Genomic DNA, 14,571 nt, shown 5'->3' with positions numbered 1-14,571 from the left:
TTGCTTAAGGGGGTATGAGCCATTCATTGTCTTACGTGACGGACAAATTTCTCGTTGGGTAGACACAGAAATTAGACACAGAAACAGAACACGGAAGATTGTATGTGCGTACATATGTCCTCACGATGACCGTCGCTGAGGCCAATGTTCGTACCATTGTTCAAAATCCTGTTTCCTCTGTGTATTGTGCTAAACACAAGCCGTATCCTAAAACTATCACTTTTGGCGATACTATTGCCTTGGCCACGCTTTCGCCATCACCGCGCGCTGATGGCCTGTTTTAGCAAAATCGGTTGAGTGGATTGGCTCGTTGAGTACTACGTCATCAAACTTTTGCTCAACCAGCCAATTAGCACGTGCCGATAGCTATCAATCGTCGATACTATCGCCTCGGCGATATCGTTTACTGATATATCAACACATTATAGATATATGCTCGAACCCATCCACGTAGTTATATTATGTACAAATAAACGTCTTCCTGATTTCAACTAAGATATCATTAACTCGCGTTTATTCCCTCACCCAATCAGCTCTTTTCTTATCCCTTAACGTTACACCCATCATTCTTCTTTCCATAGCTCGTTCCGTCGACCTCAATTTAAGTAGAACCTTTTTCGTAAGCCTCCAGGTTTCTGCCCCGTACGTAAAATCAAGAAAAAGAAATGGGCATGGGCAGGACACGTAATCAGGAGGAAAGATAACCGATGGTCATTAAGAGTTACGGAATGGATTCCAAGGGAAGGGAAGCGTAGCAGAGGGCGGCAGAAAGTTAGGTGGGCGGATGAGATTAAGAAGTTTGCAGGGACAACATGGTCACAATTAGTACAAGACCGGGGTAGTTGGAGAAGTATGGGAGAGGCCTTTGCCCTGCAGTGGGCGTAACCAGGCTGATGATGATGATGATGAAACGTCTTCCTTTCAAAGATTGGCAATGTCAAATAAAATAAAAAAAATAACCGGCCATATTTATTTTTCCCGCGTTGAAATGCGGCTGCCCCGGTCAGGATCAAACCCGCCCACCTCTAGCGAATTCCACAGGCGGAAAGCTACCGCGGCGGGCACAGAAGTGTTGATTTGACACGTGACCGTTTCTGTAGTGCCCCCTATAGCCCTGCGCTGCGCTTTAATGCGGCTCTGCTTCTGCAGGCCCTGCATAAGTTGTCGGTTTGACAAATTTGCACGTTGTTTATTTTTCTAAAATATTAGAAACGGACCGTACCTTGAACATAAATTTATCCCGTTTGCTCGTAACCCCCGTCGTGTCCACAGCAGTAGCGTTTCCTTCCTTTCGCCCGTCATTTCAGAGGTCGTGCACAGGCTTCGCGGCGGCACCGCTAGATGGCGCACAGGGGTAATAAGAAATTGCGAGAGAGCAGTCCCCCGGCAATGCACGCCCCATACACAACACGCCACGACGGTGGCAATGCGCTGCGTCGCTACATTGTTTGAATGGTAAACGCATTACCGTTGACAGTCATCGTGAGATGTGTTCGGCCGGAACTTTTCTTGTTAACCGCCAAGTTTCTGCGCCACATGTCAGTACTAATAGAATGCAATGATTGTGGACTTTAAGGCAGACTTGAAGTCTGCGTACCTTCAATTGTGAAATTCCAAACAAAATCAAGTTCAGTAAAAGCTCGGCTAGAGGTTGCCGAGACGGAGCAGCTTTAAAATGTACGCTCAAAAATGTATGAACGTAATGCCAACTGCAGAAGACAGCGCTCTTGTACGCCCCCCCCCCTTTCTTTTTGCATCATTTGTCTGATTTCGCGCTGTATTGAAAAAGCGGATCACTACCTAACCAACTTTCATGCCAAAGTGCGCAATATTTTGAAGCAAGGGATATTACAAAATGCGGTAAAACGAAGCATTGCCCTGAAAATTGCCCTGAGTGAAAGCATTCGCCCTGAAAATGAAAGGTGCAGTCGACATTTCTCCCTATGCCCACCACATTGCTTTACTAAAATACCGGCAAAGCCGGTGCGAAGGCTTGGGTATGCAAAAATATTCCCAAATTCCGTGCCCCGAACACTTCTTTTTGTTGAGTATAGAGGTGTTAAATACTCTATCTGTCATATAGTCGTTGAATATATTTGTATTTGCCGCTTGGCGGCGGGAGCGTGGATCAGCACTTTGCCACGCGGCGCAAATGCTTAAGTATCGAGTGCGAGTATACGTTCCGAGCGTCCCGGTGCCTGATCACCGCCTGCAAGGCTATCCTGCAGTTTCATTTGATTTGATTGTATTACCTTAAATGTGAATTGTTCACTACTAATCATTTGTTACCTTGTCCGTACAGCCCTTGCCGATTGTGAGCGCGAATCCTCTTATTGTAAACCAATGTGAGCGCAGGAGTATACGTGTTTGCTTTTCTGTTTGCGTTGGGAAGCGGATAAAGAGCATAGCGGCTACGTTGACCTCGACGGAATAGTCAAGCACGCACAGAATGCTGGGCAACAGCATGCTCTGCGCACGTCGCTAATATTGTAGCTCTGCTCCGCAACACTGGACTGACGATTGCGTGGGTCGACGCTTGCAAGAGATTATGAGATTATCGGTCTCTTGGGGAAGTGTTGCATATGCGGCATTTGTACCGTAGTTCTTTTTTTCTTTTTGCGGCAAACTATGCAGTTGTTGTATATCGGGAGCTTTGTCATTGTGATGAGCATCGTTTTTATTGCAATAGTAATGATAAGTTCACTGCAGGCAAATTTCAGCTGTCGTCATTGTCGTCGTCGCCGCCGTGATGTTTCGTATAAAGTCCAAGTGCTATAACACCGCGGCCGCGCACTGTGTTTTGTAGGTGCGAGGGAAGGCTTGCGGGGGCGAGCCGAGAAGGATGGTGGCACGGCGCGGCGGTGTCTTTTTCGCTCGTAAGCAAGGAAGGCGGTGAGGTATCCCGCCATCATTGCACACGCACAAGGGAGCGAAGGGTAGGGGGCGCTGCGATCACTCAGCCACCCTGGGAAGGATGGGTAATACATGGGCGTATGATTTTCGTTCCTGTGGCGTGGTTATTTTGCGCTCTGAAATTACAATTTCAAAACAATCTACGCTTTTCTCAATGCAGAAGATTGTGCGGAAACGCACATTGGCTACTAACTGCAGCGGTTCAGCCTCTCGAGATGGCCAAATCGAAACGCGCCAAGCGTTTCAACGCACTGGCTTGCGCGCGAGAAGTTCTTAAGGGTGTTCTACGCCGCTTTTGCTAGAATGCATGCATTCGTCGAGGGTGTAATGGTTTCGATATCAGGCATCTGTGATAGAAGGTCTTTCTTTGAATCCCGTCGTCGGACAACTTTAATGATGATTATGTGTTATTTACGACACAGTGCTTGTTGAAAATGACGAGTTTATAAAGTCACGAAGCCGTCTGGAGCCAGAGGCACGAAGTTTAGGTAAGTCCATGTACTATAGTCATCGTTCCCACGTTGATCAAAGCGCCCCGCTTGCAGCTCTTGTAGACACTAGCGCCAGAGTTCCCTCTTGGAATGATTGTTTGCAGCTCTATGGAAGCGGGTAGATGTGTGCGCGCTAGAAGGGGAGGTTAGGGGACAGGCTAGGGGACAGCAGAGGGCTAGGGAAGGCTAGATGACAGACTAGGGCTAGGGGAGGCTAGGACTAGGGCAGGCTAGGGCTAGGGAAGGCTAGGGGAGGGGCTCGGGGAGGCGCTAGAGGACAGGTTAGTGCGCATCTTTGTCTTCTGCTGCGGCGGCTCAGCGCCTGCGCGCGCGCCCTCTCTTGGAGGTAACTTGAGGTAGTTTCCAAGTTATGCTACCCGGGTTAACTGATGGCTTCCTGTGCACTGTGTTCTCGCGCGCCTAAGCGAGTCGTAGCCCAAACGGAAATTTAATCGCCGCTGCTGCCACTAATAAAGCCAGCGTTTCGACAGTGGGTGCCCGCCATCATCGAGTGAGATGTGTTCGTGGGCGCACGTGACAAACGCGCTTGTTAATTTAGTTGGTAAGCGTATCAGTTTAAGCAGCTAATAAAACGGCTGATCATACTTCGTATAGCTGTCTAATAATTGGCAGAGACTTGGAGACTGACAAAGAAGCTTGAGAAAAAGGACAGCGCAAAGAGCGACGGAACGAAGAATGCTAGGCATAACTTTAAAAGACAGAAAGAGGGCGGTTTGGATCAGAGAGCAAACGGGTATAGACAATATTCTAATAGACAGTAACAGAAAAAGATGGCGCTGGACAGGTCATGTAATGCGTAGGTTAGATAGCCGTTGGACCATTAGGGTGACAGAATGGGTACCGAGAAAAGGGAAACACAGTAGAGGATGGCGGAAGAGAAAGGTGGTGCGACGAAATTAGGAAATTTGCCGGTGCTAGTTGGAATCGGTTGGCGCCGGACAGGGGTAATTGGAGATCGCAGGGAGAGCCCTTCGTCCTGCAGTGGACACAATATAGGCTGATCATGATGATGATGATGAATAAATTCTTCGCCTTTTGCGCGACACTGTGACTTGTCCTGTTCTTGCAACTTGCAATATATTCAAGTTGGAATAGTTGATGCGCGAACATAAAGGTGAATAATAGCGATATGACGAGACCACATTCCACGTCATGTGCCATCACCGAGTCCTTTTCTTTCACTATTCTTCCTATATGCCTGTTTGTCACGCAATTCAAATAAGCCAAGTCTCACACCCTTCTCTGATTTCATTTCTTCTATAACGCCAAGCAGTACTCGGAAGGAACCATAGGGTCCCCGCGCTCGCATGCGAACAGTTGTGCAAACTCGGGCGAGTTCATGACGACCAAGTTGCACACGAGCGCCGCGTCTAACGCGGCGGTAAACGAGTGAGACACGGCCTTGCTGCACAGTCTCTGGCAATACTTGACGAAGTACGTCTGCTTCCAGGCCGGAGCGTCGGCTGCATTCTCGAGGCGAGACCAGACGCTCGCGTGAGATTTGCTGGCTTGCAGCGCCACCTGGAAGGCGACCGTCTGCGAAGCTACGTCTTCCAGCACCTTGCCGAGGGGCCGGCGTGTCGACGTTTTCGAGAGGCATGTCGAGATGTTAGTGGTCAAGGCGGGGATGAGGGTGTCTGTGCTTTCCGCCTCTGAGACTGACGAAGCAGCGCCGCCAAGCGGTTCTGAGACGTAGCGCAGAATCCTAGCTGCGAGGTCAGTTCCGAGGGTGGCGTAGTTTAGCAGGTTATCGCGTCCATGACAGAAAGAGGAAGGCTTGAAGGATTCGACGGGAAGTAGAATGGTATTCGTGGAAAGGCCAGACCTTTCTCGTCGGCGTGTTGTGTCGTTCTTGGCACTCCTTACGTTCTGGCTAGAGCCTCGACATTGGATGACGTTCCTGTACAGACTGCGATCGCTCACGTTGCTTCGACACGCCGTGCTCTTCAGGATGCTGGCCAGGCCCTCCCCTGAGAGCACGTCGAATCTGAGTTTCTTCAGTTTGGCTACAGCAGCACCAGTTTTCTCTTTGTCCAGTGCGTAGTTTTCTCGAAGCATTTTTTCGAGAGTGGACACGAGTGAGTCGGCCACTGACTGCGCTTCGTGGTTCTCGTCGAAGAAGCCCAACAGATAAGACTCGAGGTCTTGCCAACTCGTGCCCAAGGTGTCTCCGATTAGCCGGAAGCAGGCGTCGATGCGGTGGTCATCGAGCAGAACTGCGAGCACTTGAGTTGGAAGCAGCACGTGGGCCATCGAGTAGATGGCGGCCTCTCGCGGGGCCAGTTTGTCGAAAAGGACGGTGAAGATTTTCTTCAGACTTTCCACGCTGACAGTGGCTGCTGAACTTGACACGATCCCGCTGCGAGAACTGTAAGCCTGGATTATCTTTTGCCAGGCAGATTTGGCGATGTCTCCTTCAGTGGTGGCCGCGAGGCCTTCTACCGTCACGTGAAATGTGTCGACCTCGGTCAAAGCTGCCGCTAGCTCCCGGTCGGCGCCCACGAGTCTGTCGATGAGCTTAGAGCGCACGTCATTATGTGTCTCGAAGAGATGCGTCACGCCTTTTAAAACGGCGTACACAGAGCTTCTGTTCAGGTATGCAGAGAAAGGTCGTGAAAAGCTGATCGCTGTAGTTTCATTTCGGCCGCTCTCTAAATACATGAATGGCATAATTCCATGAGCGTTCCAAAGCAACGATGAGAAGTTCGCGATGTCGTGCGGCGTCTTTATGAAACCTGGACCAATGAAGAAAAGCACTCACTTTTCAATACCGCGAAGAACATTAATCACGTTATAACGCGCTTTGCGCAATTCTAAGAGAGTTCACGAAAAATGGCGCCTGTCTTACGCTACTCAACAATGACCTACATTGTCGGACAGGGAGAAAGATTTGTAACTTTGTGTACCGATATGCAGCTATATTCAACGCCACGGAAGTATGAAAAATGCTGTGCATTCACTGCGAAACAAAAACGACCCGTAACAACAAAATTGACCACGCAAGTTGTTGAAGCAGGGGAGCGAATATCCCGCTCATATTTCCCTAATTTCCCCCTCCTGCGTACTCTACACGCCGCAAAGCAGAGCGCAGCGTAGACACCTAACGCCCCCTGGACACAGCTAGGGTTGCCAGGTTTGGCGCGACCAAAAACCGTGCTTGGCGACTTTGCTACTTCCTGGCTACTTTTGGCGGTGCTAATTGGCATATGTAGTGTCCGAATCACACTCCCCCCGAAGGCGCCATTGAAGCAACAGCCCCAAACGCCAAATCCTAAACGGCATGCTTTTGTGTCTTGCCAGCTCGAGAAGCAAATTAAGGAGCTGAAAATATATCATAGCCGCCACATGATCAGTGAGCCTCTTCAACATGTCCGGGGCTGTCCAGGACTACCCAAGATGCTTCATATTCAACTCCCGTTGGTTGAAATAAACGTTTCGGGCTGTGCGGGGCTGTCATGGACAGATAATTCAACAGGCCGAAGCAGCTCCCTCTGAATAACAGGAGTTAACTAGTCTTAAAGGAAATGCTTCTGCGTGCTTCGTACAACGGAAGCAATAGGTCCTAATAGCGCCCCCAGCGACGGTTACCTGCATATAGAATCTCGAAGACCATGGTTCTTGGCGCCAGAAATGACAGCAACAACCGAAAACGCGTCATGGCAGCCATGACATTACAGGTGTCAATGTCTATGTGACTATGCGACCACGTACCAGGGAGAGAAGTTTGTGGCGTCATACAGTTCGCACGGGAACGTTTGAAGTGTGAAGTCATATTGGTGCAAGGACGATGTGCAGCGAGTTTATTGCACTGAAGCTGGCGACACCGCTTCGGCTATGAGAAAGCACAAAAGTTGGCGGCGAAAATTATCAAAGAACGTCAGCTAGTCATTATAGTAAATTATGACACATTAAAAAGTGATAAAGTTTGTTTTGTTCTGATATTTTTGCTTGCCATCAGTGATGCAGGAAACTACAGGCCTTTCTCGCTTTTTTCTCCATTATTTTCATGTCAAAAATTGGCAGTTTTGGTTTGTCAAACCGTGTCTACTTTTTGGCTACCAATTAAAGCTTTTGCCGCAGTTGTCGCGGTTTTCTGATTAGTTTTCGGAATTTCTCACCTACTTTTTCTGCCGAAGATTTGGCAACCCTGGACACAGCGACGCGAAGCCACCACCCGCAGCGCAGCAGCTAAATACTTCGCTCCAAGGTGCATAGGTCAATTGCAGAGTCTGTGCAATTCATTCATGGTGGTTTTCGTTAATTACCGATGCTTAGTGATGTTTTGCCTTCGATGGGGGGCACAAACCTTTTTGTAGTGCTTTATGACAGATTGCGACAGTTACGGCTTCATTGTGTGTGTTTGATTCTAAAAGTCCATGGGCCAATCTTATCAGAGAACGGGTATTTTGTGTTACCAATGGACTCGCACTACAACCTTCCAATACATATCGCTTGTACTAGCTAGGCTAACGAAACCATTAGCGAAGTGAATTAAATCTTAAAGGCGCGTCAGCGTTAGTTTATGACGTCGGAGGCTTGGTTGTTAATACAGGCACCTGGGCATACTCACCAAAGGCAGCTTCCATGGTTAAGTTAGAGATATTCAAGAATTCCAGCATGTTCTTCTGAAGCACGACCTCCAGTGAGAGAGGCGTCCCGAGGCACGACTTGAAGAGCATGGCCGCTTGCGTGGCCACGTGGCCACTGTCGTTCCGCAAGGACAACTCGAGCAGCAGGCGCTGCAGCGTCTTTCTTTCGTCCCCGGGCTAAAACATATGCAAAAGAAGTGTGCGAAGGAAATCAGAAACCGCATTTTTGTTTCAAGAGCGCGTTGTCGCTGCGATGGACGCCACAGTCGTGCGTACTCGTTCCTGCATGTCCCGGAGTGCAAATGCTTTAGAACAGTAAAACAATATATAGGTGCAATCTAGTATTGAAATACTGAAGTGTTGAATCTAGTCTTGAAGTGTTTAATGAAAACATATACCGCATACGCGAAATTGAAAATCTTAGAAAAGTGCTGTTATATGCATACTGGCTCTACCTTTTTTTTTGCGGAAATCGCGTCCTCCAAAGCGAATAAAACACTTCTGGAAGCAGCTTTTGCGTAGCGTTGCCCGTGCATTCTAATTCCACGTTAGTGTTCGCTAGGAAGACGGAGAGGTAATCATCTCATTTAGAACAGTAAAACAAGATCCTCAGTCACAATTTGCGAGTACCTGTCAATAAATGCGCCAAGTGTTGCATAATTTTATTTGAAGGTGTCGTAGACAGCTTGAAAGAACGCGAAGTTGGTAGCAAGATGCATTCTGCATTTTCTAGGGAATCCTCGCAATTACTGAATGTGTAAATTTTGACTCAAGAACAGCGCACTTTTGAATAAAAATACCTTCTTAATCACCGGATCAACCGACATGCACAAGGCAGATGTTGCCTCCAGGAGTAACCAAAAAAAGAAAGCTACTATTCAAAGGGACTGAGAACTGGCCAGAAGCTGTTGTGAGACGTTGATGGAAATGAAATTACCGTGATTTATAGCAACGGAATCTAACACGGCATTCGCAAGTTAGTAGGGATTATAATTTTAATTTGGCAAAGTCTCAAAAACCAGGAAGTGGCGACACCTCGCGGTGAAGCCTTGGTACTTCGAGTGTATTCTATGAGATTACTGTACATAAGTCGACTGTTATTAAGCACAACGTAATTGTTGCTTAAAGTTGCAGTTGGTATATTATTAGACAGTCGCGCACTATTCTGTGCTTCGGAAACCAAAACGTAAGCGTGGCTACGGCAACAGGCTGAACTCCGTATCGCGTGCAAAGGCGTCGTTTCGTTTTGGATCCGACTGGTTCGGTTTTGACTGTGTAAATACCAAAGCTGTTGGACAGGAAACCATGAACACACATGGCTAATAAAGCAGAAATAATTTAACATCTGGAGAAACATGAATCACGGGAATATCGACTTGATAGACAAAATCATACTTTTTTACAGCTACGGCCACACTTGGTCGTCTGCCTCCCACAAATGCCGGCGTATAATCGCTATCGCGCTCACCTATTACCTTTGTCAGCATGCCTCCAGTGAACGACTACATCACTGAAGATAGAAAAAATATGATAAAAATGTTCCACGGAGTTTTCCGCGTTAGCCCTTCATGATTAGACAATCTGACCGGTGAGCTTTCCATTGCACTAAAGAAATGATGACCAGCCTCTATGGTCATGCTGGTCATGCCTGTATGACCAGCAGTCATAGAGGCATTGCGCAGTCAAGGAGTACATGTTGCTTACGTAAATACCTTAGAAAATACCTACAGAGATTCCCCAGCTACCTTAATTCTCCACAAGGAAAGTAGGAAGATACCTATAAAGAAAGCGGTCAGACAAGGAGACGTGATCTCTCCAATGCTATTCACTGCAGGCTTGGAAGAAGTATTCAAGCCGTTAAACTGGGAAGGCTTGGAAGTAAGGATCAACGGCGAATATCTCAGCAACCTTCGATTTGCAGATGACATTACTGCTCAGCAACACTGGAGACGAGTTATAAAATGATTGAGGACCTTAACAGACAGACTGTAAGAATGGGATTGAAGATTAATATGCAGAAGACAAAGATAATAATGAATAGCCGGGCAAGAAAACAAGACTTCAGGATCGCCAGTCAGCCTCTGGAGTCTGCGAAGGAGTACATTTACCTTGGTCAATTATTCGCAGAGAACCTTGATCATGAGAAGGAAATTTACAGAAGAATAAGAAAAGGGTTGGAGCGCATATGGCAGACATTGCCAGCGTCTGTCTGGAAGCTTGCCGTTATTATTAAAAAAAAAGGTGCACAATTAGTGCATCTTACCGGTGCTGACATATAGGACAGAAACTTGGAGACTGACAAAGAAGCTTGAGAACAAGTTAGTTCCATCGCAAAGATCGATGGAACCAAGAAGGCTAGCCACAACGTTGAGACAGAAAGACAGTGGTTTGGATCAGAGCGCAAACGGGTACAGCCGATGTTCTCATTGACATTAAGCGTAAAAAAAATAAAGCTGAGTAGGGTATGTAATGCGTAGGATGGATAACCAGGGGATCATTAGAGCTACAGAATGGGTGCCAAGAGAAGGGAAGCGCAGTCGAGGACGGCAGAAGACTAGGTGGGGCGATGAAATTAGGAAATTCGCGGACGTTAGTTGAAATCGGTTGGCACAGGACAGGGTAATTGGTGATCGCAGGGAGAGGCCTTTGTCCTGCAATGTAAATAAAATAGGCTGATGATGATGATAAAAATATGGGTACCATGAAAACTGGTTGTCAGTTTTTCTAACCATTAGTGACGGAGCGCGGCAAGTCGCACATCTCCTCAAATGTGGTGGTGTCTTTAATAAAGATGTCATCTGCCATGTGTAGCAGTGCTCTGCAGTCAGAAGTGCACTGGCGTAACATTTTGTAGGCTGAATAATCAGTTGGCCCACAGCTCGGTTTCCACGTTTTTTCCCTTGCCACTACTGGAAGACTTATACAAAAAGAAAGGGGGTATACTAAATCTGGGGGGGGGGACGCTAAAATAGACAAGGTCGACATACACGGTGGTTCAAATGATTCGATGGCTAATGTTGATTGTATTTCTCTATTTTGTCTCCTTGTTTCTTTCATTGTCCACTATTCACTCATTTCGTGTCTTATTCGTATCATGATTCCGGCACAATTACGTCGATGTTGTCTAGTTTAGCATAGATACTTGGTTTACCCTATCTTTTTTCAGTGTTTGGCACTGTGAAATGCGCCCCTTGCATGGGTCTTCTTGTTTTTATTTCACGCTAGCGGGATGAATAGAGCCTATAACACCCGAGCCTTTACGGCTTCTTGAAAACACATGCCCAAGTTTCTGGGCATGCCCCACATGCTCAAAACACATGCGAAACACATGTCCAAACACATATCCGAATGAATGTCCAAAACATGCCCAAAACATGCTCAAAACACATGCCCAAGGGAGCCGACGGCCCTCATGTGGCCGTCGGCTCTCCGCTATCCCTGCTTCTCCCACCCAGCTCTCCTCCAACCCTAACTATACTGATGATGAGTTATTGGCATACCCCTTGAAACAGGGCAGTGATAAATAGTGACCTAGCCTGCTCGAGTTACTCACGCATGCTATAGATGCTTTTCATTCTAGCATTTTTATATACATCTCCTTAATCTGTTTTCACTTCCTCTAAACTTCTCGATCTACCTTGTACCGCTACCTATGGCTCTAACGGATCCGGTCATATCAATCTATTCCCTGCTTTTTTCCCCACCACTATGCTAAACGTCTCTTGATTATCATGGCTGTTGACCAGTTGATGCTTCCGTCCACTTTAAATCCAAGCGCTTCTGGAATGTGTACGTTACCGACGGGTCTCGCTCGGTGAATCCCTTTGCATTCCATTGAGATGCTCCGGATTATTGCTGCAGCATACACATGCCTCGTCTAGTTTCGAGTATTTGCTCCGACATGTTTTTGTCTTTAGGCAACCAGCTCGAGCCTCAAATAGCGAGGCAGTTCTCTTCGTGTTATTGTGCAGATTTTCCCATCTGATTTCTTTGTCCATATTCCTGTAAATATCCGTAATACTTTTTGTTTTCATTATTTGCATCCAATTCACTGTCTCTGTTTCTCTGACTTCCTTTCTGATGACTCCTGGTTGTTTATTTACAGCTTTAATTACGCTGTACTTGGTTGCCAACTTTATTGACCTCTTCCTACATTCTGTATGCACGCTTTTCAGCTACAGTTACGTGTGCACTTTAGCCGCCCATTTATTTTGATCCATGTTCCTGAGTCTTTCTGCAAAACTAATCTTGTTCTGCGCTTCTCCGACTTCAAACGAGGCCCAACCAACGCCACCCAGCACTGCCTCAATTATGACTTTGCCGTGGGCTCCCAAAGCCAACCGACCCACCGATGTTTGGCTATCAGCCAGCCCCGATAATACACCACATTTTATGCACAGAATGACATTTGCGAACGTTAGCGGTAGCACCATTACTCCTTTCCGGATTCCACGCACTACCTTATATTTATTGTGGTCCCAAAGTGCTCTAAGTTTGATTACTGCTGCATTCCGCTTCCCCTTTATTTTCAGATTGTCCTGGTGGGTGCTTGAATAAGTATTTGCTTCATTTATCAATACGCCATGGTATTTATATTGCTTTACTACGGGTATGACTTGCTGTTGAATGAATGCCACGCAATTACTCGTCTCTTCGGTAAAGATCATAATTCCTGATTTCTCTGTGCTAAACTTAAGGCCTAGATTTGCGTTTCCACAACTTTCTGTGACAATGAAGGGAAAGCTACAGAGGCAAAGCGCGCACAAGTGAGAGCGCTTCGTAAACGAGTCCCGTGTTTTCATCCCGGTTAGTTTAAGCTGGGGGAGAGAAAACATGAACCCTTGATCAGAAACAGTTAAATAAGAGAAAACACACCACTGAATTTAAAAGCTTACTTATTTTGCGGCTTTTCCCTTCCGCCTCTAGGAAAACGCGAAAAAGTCGCACATGGAAGGTGCGCGGATTCCTCTTCAGTTCCGAGCAACCAAAAACACTACTGTCAGACACTGGCGGACTACTTGGAGTGGTAACACATGTCCAGAACCACCGCCTCCGTAGCTTTTTCTCCATAGCCCCAGAATGTTGTCCGCGAGTGTAGCAGCACTATGTCTACCACATACACCAGACCGGGTTGCTTCTGTTGCATCATTTGTCCATTACGCATGTATGATGAATCAAACCCTAAATCACTGTTTTCCACTCATTGTTCTATGCCCTTAACATAAAACCTGAACAACGGTGGAGACAGAGCACACCATTGCTTCGGTTCTTGGTGAATTTTCATCACTTCATTACATTTGCGGCCTTCCTGTACAACTTGTACTCGGTTCTCTATATATATATCTCTCAGCAGCTCCACAAGATATTTATTTGTGCTCCCTGTCTACGTTCTCGTAGGCTCCCTTATCGTCTAGAAATGCTATTAATAAAGTTCTATTCTTAGCTGGTTTCCTATTTCCCATCCAATAATTTTTTTCTGCCGTGTCTCTGTATCTCTGCTGCATAACGTCTACCAGTTCCTTATGTTCCCAGACTGTTGTAGGAAACACCTCCACTTTCTTGTCTCTGTTGTTTTTGCGATCTCTGTTATTTGCTTTTCAATTATAATTTTTCATTTCATTAGAAAAATTTTAGAAAGTCCAATGCTATTAGTCCATGTTTTGCTTTAGTATCTTTCCCTAATTTTAAGTTTAAATGATCACGGTTGCAACAAAGAGTACATTTTCCCTGTTTATCTATCATCATTTGGTCTAGTCGTTAGAAGACTGTTTCTGACACTAAGGCGTAATCGATACTTGACTGCCTCTTTCCGCATTGCCACGTAACCTCTGGATGTCACTTATTCTCCCCTGTTAACTACTATGAGGTTCAGTTCATCGAACCGATCCAGTACTAGAGAACTGTTGTAATCAGTATATTCGCATAAATCCTCCGTGTGCACATTCATATCTCCCCCTAATATCACCTGGCCAGAGTTCTCGAAGTCATTATTATCGCTTCTCATACAGTCAATCAGTTTTTTATTTTTATCTCTGCAATGCCTTGCCTGTCAACTGGTAAGCTACTCCAAGCCACGTCTTTTGCCTTCCCATGTACCGGACACGGCCACCTCGCGCCATCTCGCAGAGGAAGCGGCAGTAAATTAGCACTAGGTGGCTGTTCGGCAGAAGCTGACAACCACACGAGCACATCTCACCCCGTTTGCGGGTCCTTATACTCATTTTTGATTATATTCTTAGCTGCTTAGTATTGCTAGGTCTTCCCGACATGGAGAAACATTTGATGCCATTTTCATGCGCATACGACACTTACAATTCACCTAAGCTACCGCAATTTTCTGGAAGTGGTTGCAAGATAATGAGATTGCAGATACGCCAACCCTGTGTGAAGTCAACTAAGAAAGATCGCGCCCAGGAGTGTTCAAACAGGTACATGAAGGGTATAAGGCAAACCAGACCATTGAGTACTAAATTTGGTTGACGTTTTTTGCTTTTCTCTTCCTCGTTTTACGCAAATTCGAAATAATGTGACACGTGAAAGCTACTATGATTTCACCT

The sequence above is a fragment of the Dermacentor variabilis genome, chromosome 8, assembly GCF_050947875.1.
Source record: "Dermacentor variabilis isolate Ectoservices chromosome 8, ASM5094787v1, whole genome shotgun sequence".
Classification (NCBI taxonomy): Eukaryota; Metazoa; Arthropoda; class Arachnida; order Ixodida; family Ixodidae; genus Dermacentor; species Dermacentor variabilis.
Note: the sequence above shows the minus strand (reverse complement) of the source record.